This window comes from Anabrus simplex, chromosome 4 (genome assembly GCF_040414725.1).
Source record: "Anabrus simplex isolate iqAnaSimp1 chromosome 4, ASM4041472v1, whole genome shotgun sequence".
NCBI classification, from domain to species: domain Eukaryota; kingdom Metazoa; phylum Arthropoda; class Insecta; order Orthoptera; family Tettigoniidae; genus Anabrus; species Anabrus simplex.
The window spans coordinates 132,871,983-132,889,420 of NC_090268.1; the positions used below are offsets into that span (position 1 = coordinate 132,871,983).

The 17,438-nt window shown below is 39.1% G+C and overlaps 1 protein-coding gene across 1 annotated transcript in view; it reads left to right on the forward strand.

Moving 5' to 3' along the window:
- The window catches only part of LOC136872499 (NIF3-like protein 1), a 71,689-nt gene that overhangs the window by 14,503 nt on the left and 39,748 nt on the right, over positions 1-17,438 (forward strand). The gene's annotated exons all lie outside the window — the stretch shown is intronic.

The following is a 17,438-nucleotide window of genomic DNA, read 5'->3' on the forward strand; positions in this document are numbered from 1 at the left end:
GAAAAAGACCTGCACCAGGCCTCTCCGGAAGCCATACGTCATTATTATTAGTGTAATATTTATGTGATGTGTGCTGCGAGACTTTATATATTTGGGCTACTTAAAGGAAATTTTGGATCATTTAAAAAGTTGTATTACCAGGCGAGTTGGCCATGCTGTTAGGGGTGTGCAGTTGTGAGCTCGCATCCGGGAGATAGTGGGTTCGAACCCCACTGTCGGCAGCCCTGAAGATGGTTTTCCATGGTTTCCCATATTCACACCAGGCAAATGCTAGAGCTGTACCTTAATTATGGCCACGGCTGCTTTCTTCCCATTCGTAGGTCTTTCCTGTCCATCATCGCCCTAAGACCTATCTGTGTCGGTGCGACATGAAGCAAAATAGCAACAACAAAAATTGTTGTTTATTGTCAACATTTGTGGGATTCCCTGTACCGTACATGTCAATTTTTCTGGGACTTGCACAAGATACAAGCTTCGGGAAGTTTCCAAGGACAAGACAACTAGCGTCAAATTAAACATTTTGATTTGATTGGTTAAAATTAATCGAAAGGTAACTCCTGTGCAGTCATTGGTCATTAATTTTGCTGTGCCATTTCCTGTTGCACCACCCAGCGCAGGTTACTTTCGGGAGTATGTCGCAGTGTGTTTAATTCTGTTTTTGGCATCATGTAGAGCGGACATGTTGTCTGGGAGGTCTGTGCTCCATGGGAGCTCTGCCTTCTCTTGGGGTAAGCAAATCTTAAATTTCTTAATGTAACTTAATTTTATTTTATTACAAGTTTTAATTTGTCACAGGTCCATTGATCCTTTTATCAGAAATCAATTGTAATTTATGATGGTGTTCAGATATCTTACAGCCATCTTCACGTTGGCACGAGGTCAACTTTTTCTAAGTTTTGTAAATTAAATTAAATTTCTCACTAAGTTTGACCTCAGTAAATCTGCTTCATTTGGAATTATTTTCCTTTGACCTGTATTACTTTTTGGTGAAGGTGGTCGCTTCACATTACAAGTATTTTGCATGAAGACTAGTATCTGTAATATTGTAGACTGCAACTTCATTTCATCTGGGTATTTCTGTTTTGTGTTTATGCTACCGGTAGTGTCCCTTATTTCCTTTTCTTTGATGTTTCTTTATAATAAATAGATATTAACTAAATTATTCTTTGTTGAAGTTTCAGCCATAAAAGTCCTTCAATCCACAACCTCCTCCTGCTGTCCACATCCTGCTGTTATTTTCCGTGTTTTATTTAATGCTCCAAATGTTTGTTCTCTTGTAATTGTTTTAATAAGCCCCCAGTTGCCACTACAATTTATATTGAACTTGTGTGTTCGACAGACTGAAAAACTTTTATGTTACCTTCAACTGAGTCGACACTAGAAAGTATGGCTTCCTTCAAAATAGTTTGTGTGTATTCATACTAAGCAACAATAATGAATCAAATAGAGCTTTTTGGTTGCTGTTGAATTCATTTATGTCTGAAACTATTGTTTGGAATACACTATGAATACATTTTGAGCAGTTAAATAATGCACAGTAATTCAGATGGATGAAATATTAGTGGACAGAAAACTGTTGCACACATATAATTGAACCAGATATCAGTAACAAATTACTAATGGACATTAAAGTAAGTGGGCATACACATTAATAGATGAAATATTGAAATATTAAGAGGGCAAAAAAAATATGGACATACAATGTAGTTGGTTGTAAGTAGGGCCTGGACACGTAACACATTGGACAAAGAAAAGCGTGGACAAAAAGTTAATTAATGAAAAGTCTGCTCATCATGATCAGCAGTTACAGCCAGTTGTTTATGGTTGGCAGAACTGAAATCTTGCATTGTAAGTGACGTACATTGTGGTAAACTTGCAGCTTTTGTTTTTGTGCATGGAAACCGTTAACTTTGCAGTACACTTTCATGCTGGTGTTTGTCATGTCAAAACAAAAACAATTACTGAATTGTTTCTAGGCACATTGTTCTGAGATTACAGGCAATGATTATAGAAATGGACGTAAGCAGTGAACTGAAATATGAAATGGAACTTGTCATTTCTGGTTGCAGGGGAACAAGATTTAATTGCTGAAAAGTAAATGATCAGATTGTGGTATACCCTGAACCGAATAAATAAATTATTGGTCATCCTCTTAGCATTGTATGTTACTGCTGTTGTGGAATAAAGTTTTCCTCAATCAAGAGAATAAAAACATATCTGAGGTCAACAGTACACCTGCAGAGATTGTAAACTTTCACACTCTTACCAATAGAAAGACTGCTTGTTGCTATTTTGTGGTGGATGTAGTATTTTTGCATCTGTCTCGTGGCACAGACCAGAGCAAAATGTAGCTTCCACTGAAGTCTCAGTCACGTTTGTGACTGTGACAGTGTGAAAGCTGCTGAGGTATGTGTGGTGCTTAGTAGACATTCAGAGCACGACTAATGCATCAGAGTGTTACGAAAAATGTTACTACCAAGCAAGTTTTCTGCGCGGTTAAGGTCGCATAGCTGTGAGCTTGCACTTGAGAGTTGGTGGGTTAGAATCCCACCATCGGCAGCCCTGAAGATGTTCTTCCATGGTTCCCCATTTTCACAACAGACAAAATGCTGGGGCTGTATCTTAATTAAGGCTATGGCCACTCCCTTCCCAATCCTAGTCCGTTTTCCATCCTTGTATCACCGAAAACCTTCGATGTGTTAGCGCATTAATAAACCACTAAGAAAAAAGTGACTTGTAGGGCTGATCGAACTGGAATAGTACTTTCTGGCCCAGTGAGGAAAGCATTGTCATCTTCCATAGTACCCCTTATTTTGACACCACCATAAGTTTTTTGTGTTTCTCTGTGACTGCATGAACTTTGGCAGTGCTATTTGAGAATCCAATCAGCCTTTCTTCTGTACCGACATTACTTGAGTCTCGGATATGCTCATTTTCATATCACCGGGCGAGTTGGCCGTGCGGTTAGGGGCGCATGGCTGTGAGCTTGCAATACCAATATAAATGGTCCGTTATTGGACATTATCAATTTTTCAGCTAACTCATTCCTGGTTGCCAGCATTTCACCCTCATGTGCTAGGTTGGGCTCATCAGTTGGTACCTAGCACACCTACCAAGACGCATGGCTAGTGCATACTGTGGAGGCCACTGCATAGGCTACTTAGAGCCACCGGTAGTGCCAGTACACTATGACAGACTTTGTCTCATTACCAAAAATTGATGCCTGCTTGACCATCAGAGAATATAGATGTTGATTCCCATAGGGAATCTGAAATATTTGTCCCAAATGAGTAAATTTATAATACCAATATAAATGGTCCGTTAGTGGACATTATAAATGTTCCAGCTAACTCATTCCTGGTTGCCAGCGTTTCACCCCCGTGTGCTAGGTTGGGCTCATCAGTTGGTACCTAGCACACCTACCAAGACGCATGGCTAGTGCATACTGTGGAGGCCACTGTGTAGGCTACTTAGAGCCACCGGCAGTGCCAATGCACTATGAGAGACTTTTTTTGTCTCATTACCAAAAATTGATGCCTGCTTGGCCATCAGATGATATAGATGTTGATTCCCATAGGGAATCTGAAATATTTGTCCCGAATGAGTAAATTTATAATACCAATATAAATGGTCCCTTACTGGACATTATTAATTTTCCAGCTAACTCATTCCTGGTTGCTAGTGTTTCACCCCTGTGTGCTCGGTTGGACCCATCAGTTGGTACCTAGCACACCTACCAAGACGCATGGCTAGTGCATACCGTGGAGGACCAAGGACCAAGGGGGATGTTTTCATTCCCCTCCCCAAAGGGGAGGGGCGGGCCACCTAGAAGGTTACGCCTTCTCTCTGGCCAGGAGATTTGGCTGGGTTTGGGGATTTGGTGGGGGTTTGAAGTTAAAAAGGAAGAAGCTTTGTTTTGGAGATGCGAAAGGGTTTGGCCTCTTGGCTAAGGGTGCAGTATCTGCTCTTGTGCTTTTTATTGAGATTTTGCATACAATTGGTTACATAAGATTCACAATACATATAGGTTATACATTGGTTACATACATGTTACATTAAGTTGCTTATCTGGTGCTAGTGAGTAGGAGGGGGAGAATTTGGTGGTAGAATGATGTGATGTTACCTAAGGATGTGAGTAGAAGGTGGAGGAGATTGGTATTGTGGTGTGGATTCGGGAGGTGGTGTTGAGGACGGGACTGGTTGTGAGGTGGGTTTGGGCGATTTTCAGTTTTGGGAGGGGAGCGGGATGGTTCAACTCGGTGTTGCTTCCCGAAGAGTTGGATCCCGTGTTCGATGAGGCGCTGAGTCTCTTCGGGAAGCTGGAGTTGGAGCCGCACCATATAGGTCGGCCGGGCTGCGTTCTGGATCCTTGTTGCTTTCTTGGGTTGGAGTCCTGTTTTCGGATTTCCTGAAGTATGAGTTCTGGTGGGATGGCTGGGTTGATGCCTCGGATGGCGAAGCTGGTGGTGGTTTCTTGTGTTGATGGCGGCGGAGTTGTTCTGTGAGGCTCGGACTCGGACTCGGGAGCTGGTGGCGGTGGTATCGGTCGTTTGGTTTCCATAGTGCTGTTGAGGGCTTCTTCTTCTGTCGGTGGCCGGGTTGGACTGGGGAGGGTTGATGTAGTGGGAGACATCATGATGGGAGTGGAATGGGCCATGGTGGTAGTAGTTATAGGGGTATAGGGACCGGTTTGGGCGGGGGTAGTAGCAAGGGTGGTGGTGATGGTAGTTACTGGGGTGGTGAAAGGATGGGTTGACAGCTGGGGTGGTGGGGTATATGGTGGTGGAGGTATCCTTGTTGCTGTTCGTGGTGAGTGGTGGGGTGGCTTGGTTCCCGGGTCTGGTCCGAGGTCATTTGCCATGTGGGGTGGGCATACAGCTACTGTGTAGGCCACTTATAGCCACCGGCAGTGCCAATGCACTATGAGAGACTTTGTCTCATTACCAAAAATTGATGCCTGCTTGGCCATCAGATGATATAGATGTTGATTCCCATAGGGAATCTGAAACATTTGTCCCGAATGAGTAAATTTATAATACCAATATAAATGGTCCCTTATTGGACATTATAAATTTTCCAGCTAACTCATTCCTGGTTGCTAGTGTTTCACCCCCGTGTGCTCGGTTGGGCCCATCAATTGGTACCTAGCACACCTACCAAGACGCATGGCTAGTGCATACCGTGGAGGACCAAGGACCAAGGGGGATGTTTTCATTCCCCTCCCCAAAGGGGAGGGGCGGGCCTCCTAGAAGGTTACCCCTTCTCTCTGGCCAGGAGATTTGGCGGGGTTTGGGGATTTGGTGGGGGTTTGAAGTTAAAAAGGAAGAAGCTTTGTTTTGGAGATGCGAAAGGGTTTGGCCTCTTGGCTAAGGGTGCAGTATCTGCTCTTGTGCTTTTTATTGAGATTTTGCATACAATTGGTTACATAAGGTTCACAATACATATAGGTTATACATTGGTTACATACATGTTACATTAAGTTGCTTATCTGGTGCTAGTGAGTAGGAGGGGGAGAATTTGGTGGTAGAATGATGTGATGTTAGCTAAGGATGTGAGTAGAAGGTGGAGGAGATTGGTATTGTTTTGTGGATTCGGGAGGTGGTGTTGAGGATGGGACTGGTTGTGAGGTGGGTTTGGGCGATTTTCAGTTTTGGGAGGGGAGCGGGATGGTTCAACTCGGTGTTGCTTCCCGAAGAGTTGGATCCCGTGTTCGATGAGGCGCTGAGTCTCTTCGGGAAGCTGGAGTTGGAGCCGGACCATATAGGTCGGCCCGGCTGCGTTCTGGATCCTTGTTGCTTTCTTGGGTTGGAGTCCTGTTCTTCGGATTTCCTGAAGTATGAGTTCTGGTGGGATGGCTGGGTTGATGCCTCGGATGATGCAGCTGGTGGTGGTTTCTTGTGTTGATGGCGGCGGAGTTGTTCTGTGAGGCTCGGACTCGGACTCGGGAGCTGGTGGCGGTGGTATCGGTCGTTTGGTTTCCATAGTGCTGTTGAGGGCTTCTTCTTCTGTCGGTGGCCGGGTTGGACTGGAGAGGGTTGATGTAGTGGGAGACATCATGATGGGAGTGGAATGGGCCATGGTGGTAGTAGTTATAGGGGTATAGGGACCGGTTTGGGCGGGGGTAGTAGCAAGGGTGGTGGTGATGGTATTTACTGGGGTGGTGAAAGGATGGGTTGACGGCTGGGGTGGTGGGGTATATGGTGGTGGAGGTATCCTTGTTGCTGTTCGTGGTGAGTGGTGGGGTGGCTTGGTTCCCGGGTCCGGTCCGAGATCATTTGCCATGTGGGGTGGGCATACAGCTACTGTGTAGGCCACTTATAGCCACCGGCAGTGCCAATGCACTATGAGAGACTTTGTCTCATTACCAAAAATTGATGCCTGCTTGGCCATCGGATGATATATAGAAGTCTCCGTGTAAGGACGTACCCTAAGGGTGCAACCTTACCCTTTCTCCTGTGTAATATTAAGATATTGATTTCTAGTTACTTTTCTTGCTGTTGGGTCTTTTTCAGTGTCGGTAACCATACAGTTTAGGGACCCTACTTGCCGATACGACGTCTTACATTTACCGTTAATCTGGCACGTTGGCAACGTTCAATCACTGTTCTAGCGTGAATTGTGTGTTGCCACCGCATTGCCATTAAAGTCACTAGTGATACATTTGCGGTAATATTTAAAGCATATTTTCTTTTTCTGTGGGATTTTAAATCTATTTGGCTAATACCAGGTAAGTAGAATTGTGGCATGTTCGGATAATGAATTTAATAACATAGTTTGTGTGAAATGATGAAAGTGCTCAAATACGCCAGTCTCTTGTCTAGATCTACCGGTACAGGAAATAACTCTTGCGGGACGAAATTTTGGCAGTAGAACTTATAACATTATTATTTTCAAATCTGCAGTGAACTTGAAAGCTGACCTAATTTCCGTTCACGGAGCTTGGCACATTAGTATTCCTATATGTTTCCTGATAAGCTTGAAGATATGACCAGCCTGCAGGCTAAAAATATGCCCAATAATCTCTCTCCTTACTGGTTACCGGTATTGAAGAGAGAAGGAAATGTTCGCGCAAAAGAAAGGGAAGTCATTGGATGTCTGGAACTTTCGAAAATCACACTGCAAAGACTTATTAAATAAATTGCATCGTTTAACACGCCCCTCTTTTCAAGAATATGGTTATAGTACGCCTGCTGTATATCAAAATAAAGACAGATATATGTAACATTAATTTGAGTAAGAAAGTGTGTTTAATTCCTTAATTCCTCATTGAGTGTGGAAACTGACTTAATTATGAATATCTTGATTTATTTCATCTTAACTTTTATCATTTACGAGGGTAGGGAAACATTCATTATCGGTGTTTACATTGAGGTTAGTTTGTTATGGTTATGTCCGGTGATTTTAATATGTAACGAGGTAGGTTGGCAACAGTGATCAGCCATTACAAAAAGAGAAAAGAAGAGCATCGGGCGGCGATATTTACTTTCTGGGTTATTGCCTTACGTGGCGATTACTATAGATGTTGATTGCCATAGGGAATCTGAAATATTTCTCCCGAATGAGTAAATTTATGATACCATTATCAATGGTCCGTTATTGGACATTATAAATTTTCCAGCTAACTCATTCCTGGTTGCCAGCGTTTTGCCCCCGTGTGCTAGGATAGGTTCAACAGTTGGTACCTAGCACACCTACCATCATCTGATGGTCAAGCAGGCATCAGTTTTTGGTAATGAGATAAAGTCTCTCATAGTGCATTGGCATTGCCGGTGGCTCTAAGTAGCCTACACAGTGGCCTCTATGGTATGCACTAGCCATGCATCTAGGTAGGTGTGCTAGGTACCAACTGATGAGCCCAACCTAGCACACGGGGGTGAAATGCTGGCAATCAGGAATGAGTTAGCTGGAAAATTTATAATGTCCAATAACGGACCATTTATATGGGTATTACAAATTTACTCATTTGAGACAAATATTTCAGATTCCCTGCGGGAATCAACATCTATATCATGTGAGCTTGCATCCCGGAGATAGTGGGTTCGAATCCCACTGTCGGCAGCCCTGAAGATGGTTTTCTGTGGTTTCCCATTTTCACACCAGGCAAATGCTGGGGCTAAACCTTAATTAAGGCCATGGCCGCTTCCTTCCAACTCCTAGGCCTTTCCTATCCCATCATTGCCATAAGACCTGTCTGTGTCGGTGCGACGTAAAGCCACTAGCAAAAAAAAATTTTCATATCATACTCACTGAACCTCTTTTCTAGCACCAGGATATTATTAGACAAGCCAAAATAATTGTCTCTTCTGGAATTATTTCATTTACTAACGATTCCAGTACCTAATCTCATCTTGTGAGAGAGACTTCTCCAAAATTATGGTTATGTATTAGGTTACCATTGTTTCATGTTAATAAATAGAGATGTTTATTTGCTTTGCACTTACAGCACAAAACACACCAGCTGTAGAATCATGTTATGTTTTTTCTTTACGGTGGAAGCCATTTCTTTTCCATTTCAGTTAAAACTGTTAGATTTTTCAGTCTGCCAAAACTCATTTATGATTAAATAAAATGTAGAAAATACCTGAGAAGGAAAACATTTTAACTACCGATAAAGAAACAGTTTGATTAAAAATAGGATGACATGTTTCAGATTCTATCAAATCACAGTTTAAAAAAATTATTATTATTATTATTATTATTATTATTATTATTATTATTATTATTATTATTATTATTATTGAAAATGTAAATCCATAGCCTGTTTCCAGTCATTTGACCGGGTCAGGAATGGAGTAAATGACCTGGCAAGGATGGGAATTGTGCCGGCTGCCGAAGCCTTTTGCATTCCTCTGGGGCAATGATTAATGACTGACAGATGAAATTAAATGATATTGGAGAGTGTTTGCTGGTATAAAAATTGACAGGGAAAACCAGAATACCCAGAGAAAAACCTGTTCTGCTTCCGCTTTGTCAACAAATCTCACATGGAGTGACGTAGATTTGAACCACAGAACCCAACGGTGAGAGGCTGGGGTGCTGCCGCCTGAGCCAAGGAGGCATTATCATCATCATCATCATCATCATCATCATCATCATTATTATTATTATTAAATGTAAAAGCATTTTTGTTAAAATCTGTGCCCACTATCGTAATAATTAGAATGTTGTAACTTATATTAATGAAGTGCTCCCCAAGTGGTTCTTATCTCCTCACTGGTCCACATAGGAGTGCAATGTGGTGGAATGCACTGTCATTGGCATTGCACTAACTGGCTTGTTTACTGGTAACTTTCTGTTATGTCAAGCTTCGGTGACATCATTGCCTTTGCGGAATTGTAATTATAGTCTGTTGTTGATGTTGTTGTTGTTATTATTATTATTATTATTATTATTATTATTATTATTATTATTATTATTATTATTATTATTATTATTATTATTATTATTATTATTATTATTGCCATTGATGCTTTCACGCCCCATACTTATAGACATGATGTAGGCTTTTGGGCTTGTGCTGTGTCAAGAAAATAAGATGAAATTCTTTACTTTTCGCAGAGAACTTTGTTCAGCGCCATCAGAAGAAAATCTTGACTGTCCACGAGAAAGGCTTCTCAAACAATGAGGTTTGAATTTAGACGTTATAAGTGGAAATGGTACATTTATTTGTCACCAGATGGCTCCCCGGATGCGGTACAGTACTAGCGTTCAAAGCAGAAGCTGGCGGAACCATCAGAATCAGTTTGAGAGCGTCACATAACATGTGTACACACGTATGAAGGTCGACTAAACCAGACAAGTTTTTTATAAACCGACCCGGCCTATTTTATGGTCAGTGTTCAGAAATTTGTGGGGCCAACCATAGACATTGATATAAGCCTGGAATTAAACATCTGGCGATGAGGAATGTACGAATTTGGAAAACACAGAAATGAAATAACAAGAGTGAACGGACAGGGAAGGGAACTACCTACGTAAATCCTTAATGGCTGGCAACTAGGTATTACTTAATTGATAGCCAGTGTCCCTGTTGAAATTGTTAGGATTTCTACGTATTTCCACAGCTTGTGATACAATTCCTTTAGTTTTGCCAATTGCCACCTTTTCAATACAATAAAAATATATTACAAACTTACATATTTATTATGATGTTTATATGGTACAGTACACGTTTCGCTCCTTTTCGTGAGCATCATCAGCCAAACTATCATTAATCTAAGATTGTATAAGATCATAAAACTATTCTTTTGGTTCAAGATTACTCCTATAAAACTAATTGATAATCTTATAACATTTTAAAAGTCACACAACAATAAAACTATGTCTTAAGCTAACACTTTTTGTCTAAAATCTTCTTCAGTCTAACATTTTATTGCCGAAACTCATCTTGTGAACATCTTTTAAAAATTGTTTAAAAATAAAAATAAAATAAAAAACTTTTGAAATTTGGCTAGTTGTGTTGATTCCTGTTGCTTAACTTGTATAATTGTCATTAAAACTTCATAACAATATTGAATATTTTCTGCTTTTGATAATTGTCATTATGGTCGATAGACTTGTTCTCGTTGCTGGAGTAACATTAATAAAATGTATTGGTATTAATTTATATTGTCAATGGGGTAAAATTGTTCGTGAACAAACTTGTTGGTGAAACACTTTCTGATGTGATATTGGATTTAAAATGTTCTCGAACGTTCCATAATGGCTCGTTGGTGTATCTGTAATGAAAGATAAAAATTATATGTTTATGGTTTTGATTGTATTTCTGTATAACATCTTATTGGAAGAATTGTCACTTACTTTCCTTTCTGTTGCGTTATTGTTTGGTGTTACTCCTAGCCTCTTGAGAACTACTTGTTGTCTTTTTTGCACTTCTTGTGTTGTATGAGTGAGTGTGGATGAGTTCACGTTTTGGCGGGGAGGGGGAAGGGGAAGTTAAGGTAGACGGCGTATTGATAGCTGCAGTAGACTGTGGAGGGGATAGTCTAGGAGAAGTGAGGGGAGGAGTTGAGTTTGTTTGTGTCAATAAGCCATTAACTTTTATTGGATTAAAATGTTTATAGAATTTATTTATATCTGATTTGAGTATTTGTATTAGTTCTGGTAATTGTAATAAGATAGGATTCTTTATTTCTATTTTGTCATTTAGGTTTTTATTTTTATTGTATTGTTGATCTAAATGAATGTATATGTTTTCCAATTCCGTCATTTCTTTTCCTTTTTCTACTCTTCTTAAGATTTTTAAATCCCTTTCAATAGTTGTAAAACTGTGTCCAGTTTCTTGCATGTGTGTACTCATTGCAGAATGTTTCCTGTGTTTGGCTGCATTTACATGTTCGAGATATCTTATTATAAAGCTTCGGCCAGTCTGGCCAACATATGAAAAATTGCACTCTGCGCACGTGAGCCTATATATTCCAGATCCTTGATATTGATTATTATTTATATTAACTTTATTGTGGTTGAAGGAAACGTTTCGGTTCATGTTTTGGGTCTTGAAGGCAATGTTAATATTTTGTTTTTTGATGGTATTAGTGATTTGGTATATAGCTGGGTTAGTAAATGTGAAAGTTGCAAATTTGGATTTTTTATTTTTATCTGGTACAAGATTAGTGGCCAATTTTATTTTCACCTTATTAATGATTTTGTTAATCATTTCTATTTTGTAACCGTTATTGAGTGCTAGATCTTTTATAAAATCAAGTTCTTTCTTTAAATTCTTGTTTGTTAGTGGAATCTTTAGGGCTCTGTAAACCAAACTCAAAAATGCTGCCTGTTTGTGAGAGTTGGGGTGGAGTGACTCGTTTTTGATCGTTACTGGAGTAAACATCGGTTTTCTATAAATCTGGAAGTCAAATTTGTTTCCTGCTCTCTTTACACTTATATTTAGGAAACTTAATGAATTGTTCCTTTCATCTTCCTTAGTGAATTTTATATTACTGTCTAATTTATTTTAAAAATCCAAAATATTATCACTATTGTTCAGTTTACTGTCTATTATAACAAATGTGTCATGCACGTATCTCAGCCAAAGGTTTAGTCCATCTATGTTATTTAAAATTTTAACATGTTCTAAATGATCCATATAAATGTTAGCTAGTATACCTGATGCAGGGTCACCCATTCCTAAGCACATTTGCTGATATATCTTTTGATTAAATGTGAAGTAATTATTATTTAAAGTAAATCTTAATACATTTATGAATTCTTCTATTTCACACTTACTTAATTTACTATGATTGAATAAATTTATTTTGATTATATTAATGGTTTCATTGATCGGTATGCAAGGGTACATGTTAGTTATATCATATGAACACATTTTATGATGTGGTTGCAGTTCAAATTTATTTAGTTTATCACAGAATTCTATTGAATTATTAATTGTGGAATTATTGTAAAATGTATAGTGCTTTTTAAAAAAATGATGTATAAATTTAGAGGTCTTATATGTTGGGCTATTCATGCAGTTGATTAAAGGTCGCATAGGTATGTCCGCTTTATGGATTTTAGGCATGGCTCTGGCTGCCGGTATCTTGGGATTCATATTTATCAGCTTCTGACATTCTAGATCATTAAAGAGAAAAGACAAGTTTTTAAGTAATTTCTTTAGCTTTCGTTGAATTTTGATTGTAGGATCTTTCTGTATTATCGAATAGGCTCCATTTCAGAAAAATTCTTCTGTTTTCTTAATGTAATCTTGCTTATTTAAAATAACTGTAGTTTCTCCTTTATCAGCTTTGGTTAATATTATGTTGCTTTCGTTGATTTTAGTTTTTAATTCTTTGATTTGTTTAGTGAGGTCGGGATTTAAGTTGTTAATTTCTTTTACTAAGGTTGGAAGTTTCTTTTTAACTTTGAATCTTGTATTACTTTGTGATTCTAAAGGCAATTTCCCTATATTAGATTCTACTTCAGCTACAGTGGTTATTACGTCTTCTATTTGATGATGGTTAGGCCAATTAAATTTTGATCCTTTATTCGGTAAGCTCATTTCACTATCCGTGAAGGTGACATCTGATAAATTTACGGTGGTTGGGATGTTTTTAAGGTCTGAGTTAGTCTGTTTTATTCTTGTATTATGTTTTTTGGATTTTGTTTTGTTCTCTCTTAAATGCGATATTTTGTTTTCTATAGTTCTTTGTTTCTTCTCTAATATACCGACGAGTTTCTCATTAGTAAATTGTTGTACTGATTGCCATTCTAACGGGGTTAGAAGGTCAGAGATTTCTAAATGTGTACGATAAAGTTGTAAGTTTAAAAACTACTTTTTTCTGTAATGTGTTTTTATCTCCTTGTTTAGCCAGATTTAATTTACTTTATTTTGAGTATCTACTAAATTTGGCATAGATAAGTTTCGTCTTTGTGCAGATTTCAAAAACTTTGGTACTAGTTTGAATTTTAAACATTCTTTTAAAAAATATATGTCTTTCGCGATCTTACCAATCTTAACCTTAAGATTAATGAATCTGTTTTTAATATTATTAGCCTGGTTGGCCATTACATTGCAGGTTATAAACTTCATTTTCCTTGTCCATATTGAAGATCTACTTGTGATACAATTCCTTTAGTTTTGCCAATTGCCACCTTTTCAATACAATAAAAATATATTACAAACTTACACATTTATTTCCACAGCTTCCCGTATAATCCTGGACCTGTAGTGTCTTGTGTGAGTAAGAGCACCGCCATCTTGGAACATGACATCATGACCCGACGATAGAGTGTGCTCAGCTATTGCTGATTTGTCTGGCTGGTTGAGACGAATATGACATTCATGTTCCTTGATACGAGTACCAATGGACCAGCATGTTTGGCCAATGTATACCTTACCGCAAGTACAGGGAATTTCGTATACCCCAGGATGTAAAATTGGGGACAATTTGTCCTTGGTTTTACCCAGCCGTGTGAGCAATTTTATTGATGGTGCCAAACACGGTTTTTATATTGTGTTTGCGGAGGACCTTGACAATTCAATCTCTGGTGTTGTGAATGTAAGGCAGGTAGGCAGTTCCCTTCACTTCTTCCTTCTGTGAGCTTTGCTTGGTCGTTTCTCTGGGATGTGGGGCTCTATGAATCAGCAAATTGCTGTAACCATTACCCTTGAATGTGACTTTGAGTGTGTCCATCTCCACCTGGATCTTTGATGGCTCACAAATTTGTCTTGCCTCTTGGTGAGTGTCATGAGAATGGCTTGTTTTTGTGCTGGATGGTGATGAGAATCTGCATGAAGATATTGTTGAAAAATAAAGATGAGAAAATAGCGCATAACAATAAGGAAAACGCAGAAATCATGGCGGAAGCATTTAACAAGCTCTTGAACGGTGATGAACCTGAAAAGCTCTTATTAATTGATACACATATCCCAATAAAAACCAAACCAGAAAATATAAACCCACCTACCGCAAATGGAGTTGAAACAGTGCTTAAGGAAATGAAGAAATACAAAGCGTGTGGAGACCAGGTTTTTGCAGAGATGTGGAAATATGCTAGCAGTGCAACTCAGACATCCCTCCATATGATATTACAGAAGATTTGGATCTCAGAAAAATTCCCAGAACAGTGGACAACAGCTGTAATTAATCCACTTCATAAGAAAGGTGAAAGAAGTAATCCAGACAACTATAGAGGTATTTCCATCCTTGACTGCACGTATAAGATTTTTTCTAAGATACTTTATAATTGGATTAAAGAACAACTTGATCAAGGGAGGCTTCAGACCTTGGAGAAGCTGCTCTGAACAAATAGTAACTTTGAAGCTAGTCATGTCATTATACAGAAAACGAAACAAGCCCCTTTCAATGATGTTTATAGATTTCAAGAAAGCTTACGACTCCATCCACAGACCATCATTATTAAACATTTTAAGACATTTTGGACTTCACCCAAAGCTAATCAAATTGATTGAACTTACTCTTACTAATATGATTTCTAAAATTAAGTTCAGAGAGGAACTTTCTGAACCATTCTTGGTAACAACTGGTTTAAGACAGGGGGGCATATTATTGCCTCTTCTTTTTAACTGTGCACTAGAGTACGTTATGAGGGAATGGTACAAGAACAACTCGAAAAATATAAAAATTGGAACCCAGAAGGATAACATACGTTTGAACTGTCTAGGATTTGCTGATGATCTAGTTCTTCTGGCCAATGATAATCAGGAAACAAAACAACAAATAAAATCTTTACAGGAAATAGCTCAAAATATTAGTTTGAAAATTTCATGTGAAAAAACAGAAATTATGATAACACAACTTCTGCTTACAAAAAAAAATTAAGCTGGGAGACCAAGAAATAAAAATTGTGGAAAAATGTAAATATTTAGGAAAAATAATGACATACAACCTGAACGAGAAACAAGCATGACAAAATAGAATAGATAAACTGGTTACAGCACAGCATGTTACCAAGAATATATATAATAAAAAGTGTCTCTCAATAGCAACCAAATTGAAACACTACAAAACAGTCACCCAGCCACAAATTACATATGCATGTGAAACATTATTCAAAACAACAAACACAGTTGCATTGGAAAGAGTACTGAAGTTAGAAAGGAGAATAGTGAGAATCTGTTGCCATTGATGCTTTCATGGCCCGTACTTATAGACATGATATAGGCTTTTGAGCTTATGCCGTATCAAGAAAATAAGGTGAAATTCTTTACGTTTTGCAGAGAACTATGCTCCATGTTATCACAAGAAATTCTCGATTGTCCTCGAGAAAGGCTTCTAAAACAATGAATGAGCTTTGAATTTAGACGTTACCCAATAGAAGTGGAAATGGTATGTTCATTCATCACCAGATGGCTCCTTGAATGCGGTACAACACTAGCCTTCAAAGCAGAAGCTGCCGGAACCATCAGAATTAGTCTGAGAGGGTCACATAACATAACAGGCATAAGCACGTATGAAGGTACGACATTAACACAAGTTTGGAATGAAACATCTGACGATGAGGAACGTACAAATTTGGGAAACACCGGAACAAAATAACAATAGTGAAGGGACAGGGAAGGGAACAACCTACGTAAATCCTTAATGGCTGGCAACCAGGTATTACTTAATTGATAGCCAGTGTCCCTGTTGAAATTGTTAGGATTTCTACGTATTTCCATAGCTTCCCATATAATCCTGAACCTGTAGTGTCTTGTGTGAGTAAGAGCTCAGGCATTTTGGAACATGACATCATGACCCGACAATAGAGCGTGCTCAGCTATTGCTGATTTGTCTGGCTGGTTGAAATGAATATTACGTTCATGTTCCTTGATACGAGTACCAATGGACCGGCATGTTTATCCAATGTATACCTTACCGCAAGTACAGGGAATTTCATATACACCAGGATGTAAAAGTGGGGAAAATTTGTCCTTGGTTTTACCCAGACTGTGAGCAATTTTAGTGACGGTGCCAAACATGGTTTTTATATTGTGTTTGCGGAGGACCTTGGCAATTCGATCTGTGGTGTTATGAATGTAAAGCAAGTAGGCAGTTCCCTTCACTTCTTCCTTATGTGAGTTTTGCTTGGTTGTTTCATTGGGATGCAGGGCTCTATGAATCTGCAAATCACTGTAACCATTACCCTTGAATGTGACTTTGAGTGTGTCCTTCTCCACCTGGATGTTTGATGGCTCACAAATTTGTCTTGCCCTCTCGGTGAGTGTCGTGAGAATGCCTTGTTTTTGTGCTGGATGGTGGTGAGAATCTGCATGAAGATAGCGATTTGTGTGGGTAGGCTTACGATAGACAGTATGCCCCAAGGAGCCGTCCGGTTTCTTTCTCACTAGAACATCCAAGAATGGAAGACATCCATCCGACTCCATCTACATAGTGAATTTAATTGAAGGATGTTGCTGATTTAGGTGGTTTAGAAATAGATGAAATTTCTCAGGACCTTCTGTCCAGACCACAAATGTACAAAGGCCATCCGGAAAGTGGTACCCGTTTGTGTAATAAAGACACAAGAGTAAATATTAGCAAATATACACATTTTTGTTGGAAAGAGCATACTTTACACTACTTCTCCACATAATCTCCAAGCAAATTTAGGCATTTGTCATAACGTGGGAGTTTTTGTATTCCAGCGTCATATTCCTCCGCCGCCAGCATATTGAGATACATAGTTACGGCTCGTTTAAGTTCTTCATCGCTGTCAAGTCTTTTTCCTGCCAGAAAGTCTTTAAGCTTCGTAAAGAGATGAAAATCCGAAGGGGCCAAGTCCGGGCTATACGGGGAATGGTCGAAGGTTTCCCACTTGAATTGCTGCAAAAGTTGTTGTGTTATCACAGCTGCATGAGGCCTGGCATTGTCATGAAGGAGAATGACGCCTGTAGACAATAGACCTCACTGTCGATTTTGTATTGCCCGCCGTAATTTCTTTAATGTTTCACAATTCGCATTAGCATTAATTGTGTCTCCACGGGCCATAAAATCAATGAG